This window comes from Triticum aestivum, chromosome 7B, assembly GCF_018294505.1.
Source record: "Triticum aestivum cultivar Chinese Spring chromosome 7B, IWGSC CS RefSeq v2.1, whole genome shotgun sequence".
NCBI classification, from domain to species: domain Eukaryota; kingdom Viridiplantae; phylum Streptophyta; class Magnoliopsida; order Poales; family Poaceae; genus Triticum; species Triticum aestivum.
In genome coordinates this window covers 115,804,688-115,812,742 of record NC_057813.1, presented here as the reverse complement: position 1 = coordinate 115,812,742, position 8,055 = coordinate 115,804,688, and positions in this window count along the sequence as shown.

The following is an 8,055-nucleotide window of genomic DNA, read 5'->3' as shown; positions in this document are numbered from 1 at the left end:
CAGGTCAATGATCAGTGTGTGATGGCGTTGGGCTGATACTCTGGAAGTTGGGAGCACAAACTAGAGTAATGTGGAACTTAATTTTGCTCGAGTGTTGACGTGGTCAAGAAAAGAAGGGACTACAAGTTGCAGGTGGAGTCATATGGAGTCTTTGGAGTAGTAGTAGAACTCACGAGATAAGCTCAAGTCCAATGTACATGGAAGTTTGACGCATTGATGAATTCATGGTGGTGGAGAATATTCGCCAAGGTGGAGTTTGTTAGAGTTGTGTCGAATATAGTGTACAAGGTAGCTTACAGTTGGACTTGTAGTTGTATTGTGTTTATATAGGATATGGAGTCGTGTCCAAGTAGGACACTTGTATCCTAGGCCTCTCATATATAGCGAGGGTAGACACAAGATGTAACCTATGCCAACATAATAGCACCTGAACGCAGGGGAAGTCGGCGGCATGTGTCGGCGTCCAGGGCGACCGGGTGCGGTATTATAGCGGTATCATGGGGAGGAGCGCCCATAGTCAGGCCCCGGGGATTTAGCCATATTGGTGAACCTCGTTAACAAATCTCGGTGTCGTGCTCGTGTGATTGCTTGGTCCTCGGATGATCGGCGGAGTGCCTCAAATTTATTCTAACACTGCATTTTACCGCGGCTGTTGGAGCCAGCGCTGCCCGCCGCACCAAACCAGGCGATCGGCACGCTGCAAACTGGTTTTTAGCGCGCCGCGCATTGGGCGTTTGTTGAAAATTCTCTAACCATGATGCATTGGGGACATCAGAACCTTGACTATTAGGGTAGGCGGTTCAAGCGGCTTTTCAAAACCTTCGAGGTTATTATCCCAGCTTCTGTAGGCTCAGTCTTCCATAGTGTTTTCACTTGAGACGCCAAGTTTGAAAACATTGATGGAACTTTCAGTTTTATCACCGATCGATGTTTTTCAGTTTTATCAGCACTGGCGGGACTGGATCTACAAGACCCTCGCTTCATCTTCCTCTAGGGTGTTGTTAAATGGGGAGCCGGGAACCCATTCGCGCATGGAAAAGGCCTTCGCTAGGGTGACCCGGTGTCGCCTATGCTCTTCATTCTGGCCATCGATCCTCTACAACTTATGCTCAGGGCGGCTTCCTAGGCTGGGATCCTCAAGCCCATCATGGCGCGGCCGGCCTCCTGCAGGGTTTCTCTCTATGCGGACGATGCTGGCATCTTTGCTAACCCGGTCAAAGAAGAGATCGACGCCATCGCTCTAATCCTTGCCTTTTTTGGGGATGCATCAGGCCTCATCACAAATGTCAGCAAGACCGAGGTGTTTCCCGTTTGCTGCCAAGACATTGATCTCCCGGCCATCCTCTCAGCCTTCCCGGCCAAGCTGGCCTCGTTCCCCGGCCGATACCTGGGTCTCCCACTACATACCAGGTGGCTCAGAAGGGTTGACCTTCAACCTCTTCTGGACAAGGCAATGGGCAGGTTGCCGGGCTGGAAGGGGAAGAATCTGGCGCATCCCGGCAGGGTCTCCCTTGCAAAGTCCGTGTTGTGCGCCATCGCAAGTCATCACCTCACTGCGCTCCCGCTCCCCACTTGGGAAATCTAGAAGCTTAGTAAGATCACTCGTAACTTCATCTGATGTGGGGAAGACTCAAAAAACGCGTCTGGTGGACACTCTCTGGTCAACTGGAAGACTGTCTACCGGCCTAAGCCCATGGGGGGCCTGGGAAGCACAGACCTCGAGAGATTTGGTTGGGCGCTCCGACTTTGCTGGCCTTGGCTTTTGTGGACTAATCCTGACCGCCAATGGGTGGGCTCTGCGGTGCCTTGTGATGAGATGGATATGGCGCTCTTTAGGGCTTCTACCACCATATCCTTCGGCAATGGGAGAAAATCCTTATTCTGGCACGACGATTGGAAAGGACGGGGCCCTCTGTCCCGGGCCTTCCCGGAGCTATACAAAATTGCCACCAGGAAGCGGAGATCTATGATGAAGGAGCTCCACGAGGAGAACTGGATCAGATCGGTTGCCCGTCTTTCATCGCCTACCCACCTGCAGGAGTTCATTGCCCTCGCTTCAGTCATCACTCAAGTGGTGTTGAACCCGGACCAGGAGGACTCCATCACTTGGCGGTGGACCCCCAATGGCATATACTCTACTGCCTCGGCTTACGCGGCCCAGTTCTCTAGATCCTATCCCAGGTTCTCCCCGACCAAGATTTGGGAGGCACACGCTGAGCCAAAATGTAAGTTCTTCGCCTGGCTTGTGCTCCATGGGAAGATCCTCATGGCCGATACGCTAGCCTTTCGTGGCTGGCCGCACGACCCTTGCTGTCCCCTTTGCCTTTGGGCTCCGGAGACGGCCACTCATCTCTGCAAGGACTGCCCATTTGCCACCGCAGTTTGGTCTCTCGTCCAGGTGTGGACGGGAGAGGACTCTGGGGGCACGCCCACATTGCCCCTTCGATGGGGATTTCGGACTGGTGGGATTCGCTCACCATCAATTTGCCCAAGAATGACAGAAGAAGGCGGAGCGGCCGCTTCCTTTTCACCATCTGGAACATCTGGAAGGTTCGAAACCGACGCATCTTCAATGGAACTCGCCTCACGCACCTAGAGGTTGCAGCTATTGCCTTCGAAGACATCAAGCAAAGGTCTCTGGCCTTTGGCCGGGCACAGGTGGCAGCCGGTATTGGCTGATTAGTGCCATCGTGTGGGTTTTTAGGGGTTTTTGTCCGGTTTCTCCTCAAAAAACCGGAACACTCTTGTACATAAACGTTATTCTCCTTCTTATTTGAAAAGGCAGTGCTCCTGCCGGTTCCTCAAAAAAATGTTGTTGTTGTTGTTTTTGCGGGGGACCGATCGATGTTGTTTGCATTCATTCCAATATTTTTGATATGATGCAGACATATTGTGTTTATTTAGAGAAAACTTCAGTTGGTAAAATGTTGTTTTAATTTGCATCAATGAGTTGATTTTGTTGCCATCTCACAAAAAACAAAAGGAGTTAGACGACCCAAGAGCACCTCGCACGGTAACTATTCGACTGAATTGGCTCAGCTTTGTACTTGTAGGCGTTGTTTGGATAGTGAATTTTATCCATGGGTATATATAGTACGAGTTTTTAGCTGAATTTTCGCAAAACCAGTTTTACAATATTTTTTATTGTTAACGAGTTTATAGAAAACTTTGTTTGGGTTAGCAAAAAGTAGAACCGGGCTGGTACAATTCATTGTTTGGATAGCCAACTCTTATTTTCCTTTTGTTGTCAACCCGTGAGCCAGTGACCTTCTCCTTCTTCCCCTATCGTCCATTGACGAGAGTACATGACCAAGCTTTAGATATGATTCTTCCTTTGCCCAGGCTACTGCTCGCCTCCGGTCGGGCCTGCAAGGCTGCGCATGCTATCGACCGGCGATGGCCCTTTCCATAGCACCGAGGTCGTTGCTTCCTCCCTGCACATGCTCCACCTGGGCTGCTTCTCGCCTGCCCTCACACCTCCAGTATGTGCGGGCGGCCGCCGACGAGCGTTTACCTTGGTGGTCGAGGCCGTCTATGATGTGAACGGAGCAGCCACACCCAGGCACCGCATAACTCGTGAGAGTGCTCGCCGTTGTCCACCCTGACGTCCATGGCGGTCAGCCACGCAGCGGCGACCATGCCGGCGCCGGAGCTCAGTTTATCACCTGCCTGAAGGTCAAGTTGTTGTGCTCGTCTCGTGGTCGCCAATGGAGCTACCGAAGGACTTACACTCTTCCTCAAGTAAAACTAGAGCCAATGAAATGTTGAGGAACGAGAGAGATGTGGAGAAAAGTAGTTGTATCCGTATTTTTTTTTGAAACAAGGCAAAAGACTTGCCAATTTCATTATTTAAGAAGAAGGTTTAGACAAAAGCCGCAAAGCGGCAAAATAAAATACTACTCTCGCGACATAATTGCACTCATGTGTTTGGCTCCCGCCAACGCCCAAAGTCGGGTCTCCTCTTTGACCTTGGCAGTGATAATAGTGGTCGGTGAAGCCGTGTTGCAAAAAACTCTCGCGTTTCGCTCCTTCCAAATTTCCCACATGACAAGCATCAGAACAGAGCCAATCACTTTCTTGATATGCCCTCCCGTGTTGATCGTCTTCAGCCACCAATCTTGAACCGTGTCTTCGTGGCACCAAGTCAGCGGTGAGTGGTCCTGAATGCCAAGCCAGTTGACCACCTCGGTCCAGACACGGGCGGTGAATCTACATTGGAAAAGAAGATGGGCGGTAGATTCTTGGACTTGTTTGCATAGGGGACAAAGTCCGCAATTTGGCCAACCTCACCGCTGTAACCGATCTGCCGTCCACACACGGTTTTGGATGATAAGCCAAGTGAAGAATTTGCATTTCGGGGGAGCCCAATTCCTCCAGATTGTGGGAGAGGTTGAGCTGAGAACTTGGCCCTCGAACTGCGCCGTGTATGCCGTAGCTGCTGAATAGTCGCCACTGGAAGTGAATTTCCAAGATATAGTGTCCTTCCTATCATGATTGAGAGCGACACCATCAATCATCTCCCACAGAACCACAAACTCCTGGATGTGTGGCAAAGTCAGTCCCTAAGTTGTGTCGATTTGCTGGATCCAGAAGTTGTTGTCAAGGGCCTTGTTAACCAGACATGCCTTCTTCTTGGACACTTCAAAGATCTTTGGCGCGATGTCTTTAGGCCGGAGACCATTTAGCCATGGGGATTCCTAGAATTTAGCCTTTTTGCCGTCCCCGATAGTCACTATTGTGGCAGCCGAGAACAAATCTCTGTCACTGTTTGAACAGGGTGTTTCCATCCCCATCCAAGTCTTAGGAGGGTCTGCCCATTCAAACCATAGCCAGCGAAGACGAAACGCGGTCGCAAACTTCTCGAGATTAAGCACACCCAAGCCGCCAAAAATCTTAGGCTTGCAAACAAGCTCCCAGTTAACCTTGCACTTTCCACCCGACACCTTATCACAACCAGCCCAAAGGTAGGCACGTCGCAGACTATCAATCTTTTTCCTGATCTCAGCAGGCAGCTCCAGCGGCGTGAGATGGTAGATCGCAATGGCTGTGAGGACCGCTTTGACCAAGACAATGCGCCCGGGGGTGGCAACATGCATAGCCGACCAAGGCGGCAGTTTGCTCGCAATCTTGTCCTCGAGGTATTGAAAATGTATGCGCTTAAGTCTAGTCACCGACAGGGGAAGGCCTAGGTATCGCAAGGGGAAAGAGGTCTGAACCGCCGGGAAGGCTTGAAGAATGTCGTCAAGGTCAATGTGGGCACAACGAATGGGAGCGACCAAGCTATTGTTGCAGTTCGTGACCAACCTAGTGACATCACCAAAGGCAGAGAGCATTGACGCAAGAAACTGTATATCTTCCTTGATTGGAGCAACAAAGATGGCCGCATCGTCAGCATATAGGGAGGCTCGGATGGGGTTGCCACGGATGGGATGGAGGTTGCCTTGCGCAGTAGCCTTGGCTAGGATGTGGTGCAGAGGATCAATGGCGAGGACAAAGAGCAGGGGGGAGAGGATCCCCTTGTCAAAGCCCACAACCGTGCTTGATTGGGTCGCCTGCAACACCATTAAGTAGCACTCTGGAGGAGGCCGTGGAAAGGAGAGCAGATATCCAATCACAGAACCGGCTCGGGAAGTGGTGGTGGCGCAACAAGTCCATAAGGTAATCCCATCTAACCGAGTCAAAGGCTTTCTTGATGTCCAGCTTGAGAAGCAAGGTTGGTGATTTGGTGCGGTGTAGACGGCAGGCCAACTTGCAAATGTACATGAAGTTGTCATGGATACTTCATTTCTTAAGGAAGGCACTTTGTGTGTTGGAGACAAGCGCATGTATGTGAGGGGCTAGTCGAGTAGCCATCATCTTAGCAATGATCTTGGCAACCGCGTGGATGAGACTGATAGGCCGGAAGTTGGATACATCCTCTGCCCCATCTTTTTTAGGGATGAGGACAATGTTAGCCGAGTTGAGCCAGTGGAGGTTGTTGACATGAAGATTGGAGAAATTATTGACCACAAGCATTATCTCTGGCTTAATGATGTCCCAACATTCTTTGAAGAAAATGCCCGTGAATCCGTCAGGGCCCGGAGCTTTGTCTCCTGGAAGCTCATGTATTGCAGCACAGACCTCCTCCTCGCTGAATGGCAATCCAAGGTCTGAGAGGTCACAGGAAGATAGCGGGATGCAGCCCCAGTTGAAGTCTTTGGAGCGCGGGGGGCCTTCCCAATGGTTTTTCTAAAGTGATTCTGAAAAATGTCTTTTTTCTGGTCATGGCTCGTGACCCAACCATTATTGTGCTTAATACGGTGGATGAAGTTCTTTCTCCGTCGGTGGTTGATCCAAAGGTGAAAGAAACGAGTATTTGCATCCCCTTCTTTGAGCAACTTAATTATTGAGCTTTGTCGTTTCCTTGCCCTCTCAAGAACTCCCAGGGCCACAACCTTTCTCTAAAGATCCTTTCTCAGATTCCATTCGCCCGTCGACAGTGCCCTATGCTCTTGCGCAATGTCAAGACGGAGGATGATCTCAAGGGCCATGTGAAGTTGGATTTTGTGGTTCGAGAAGATGGACCTGCTCCACTTGCGAAGGCATTGGCTCGTCCTCTTAAGCTTGTGGAAAAGCACCTGATAGGGCTTGGAGTGGCTGGTTTCCTCAGCCCAGGCGTCCTGGACGATTTTCTTGAAGTTGGGCATTTTAATCCAGAAGTTCTCGAACTGGAAAGATCTTGGTCGTTTTGGTCCCTTGTCACTAGCCAAGAGGAGTGGGCAATGGTCCGAGAGTGAGGATGAGAGCGCGTGGAGAATGTGTGTGCCGAAATCGAGATCCCAATCCTCATTGCAGAAAAAAGAGTCTAATTTGCTCAAGGTCAGGTTAGTCTGCTCGTTGCTCCAAGTGAACTTTCTATTCTGTAGATGGATTTCTTTTAGCTCACAGGAGTTAAGGGCGTTCCGAAAGCGCACCAGTCGAGATCGATCAACATTTGCACGGTTTTTGTCTCGGGCACGATAAACTTGGTTGAAGTCTCCCGTAACGAGCCATCTAGTGCCCCGAGGAGGTTTTATGCTCACAAGCTCTTGGAAGAAAGAGTCTTTCAGATTACTTTTAGTAGGCCCATAAACAGAAGTGAGTTTGAAGGAAACTGGTGTATTGACGATAGAGACATTCGCGGAGATGCAAAATGTGCCAATGTGGATGTTGTCCACCTTCATATTGTGTTCATTCCAGAGTAGAAGGATGCCCCCCTTGGTGCCATCAACAGGTTTTTCAGCAAAGTTCTTCAGTCTTCGACCTCCCAAAAAAGAAGCCACAAAAGGGTCAATTGCGGCTAATTTCGTCTCCTGTAGGCAAATGAAGTTGCATGAGGTATCAATATTTGTGAAACGTGTTTTTGCAAAAACGACTAATAGTCGTTTTTCCACAAACCCGGAATCCTGGGTTTCTGGAAACTAAGGGCGTGTTCGGGAGCCCTCTGGCTTCTGAAATCCTCGTATCCAGCCTCGGAGTCCAGCCGAACGGTTCCAATCCTGGTTATTGGGCCGAGAAGCTGGCTCTGGACTACGTGCAAAATCGACGGAGTCGCGGAGCTCGGAAAAGCTGGCTCCGAGGAAACTGGGAAGCGGGAGTTGAGAGAAATTACCTGCGCCTGCCACCGCGAAGTGAGCCCTGCGTACCGCTTCGCTCTCGTCAACTCCCTCCAGCGACTCGTCCATTCCCCTCGTCATACCCACAGGCCCCCTCCATTCCCCTTGTCCTTCCCGCAACCCTAGCCGCCATCGTCCTCTCCTCGCGCGCGCAGCTCGCCGCTGTCCTATCCTCTCCAGAACAGCTCGCCGCCGTCCTCCCCTCACGCGAGCAGCTCGTCGCTGTCCTCCCTCACGCGAGCAGCTCGCCGCTGTCCTCTCCTCGCCGGACCAGCTCGCTGTCGTCCTCTCCTCGCGCGCGCAGCTCGCCGCCGTCCTCTCCTCGCGTAGTGGGGGCGCTCGCTGTCGGTCCTCTCCTCGTGTTGTCCGTGTGTGCTCTCGTGCCTGTCACTCGTGCGGCATGGTTGTTTAGCTTTTAACG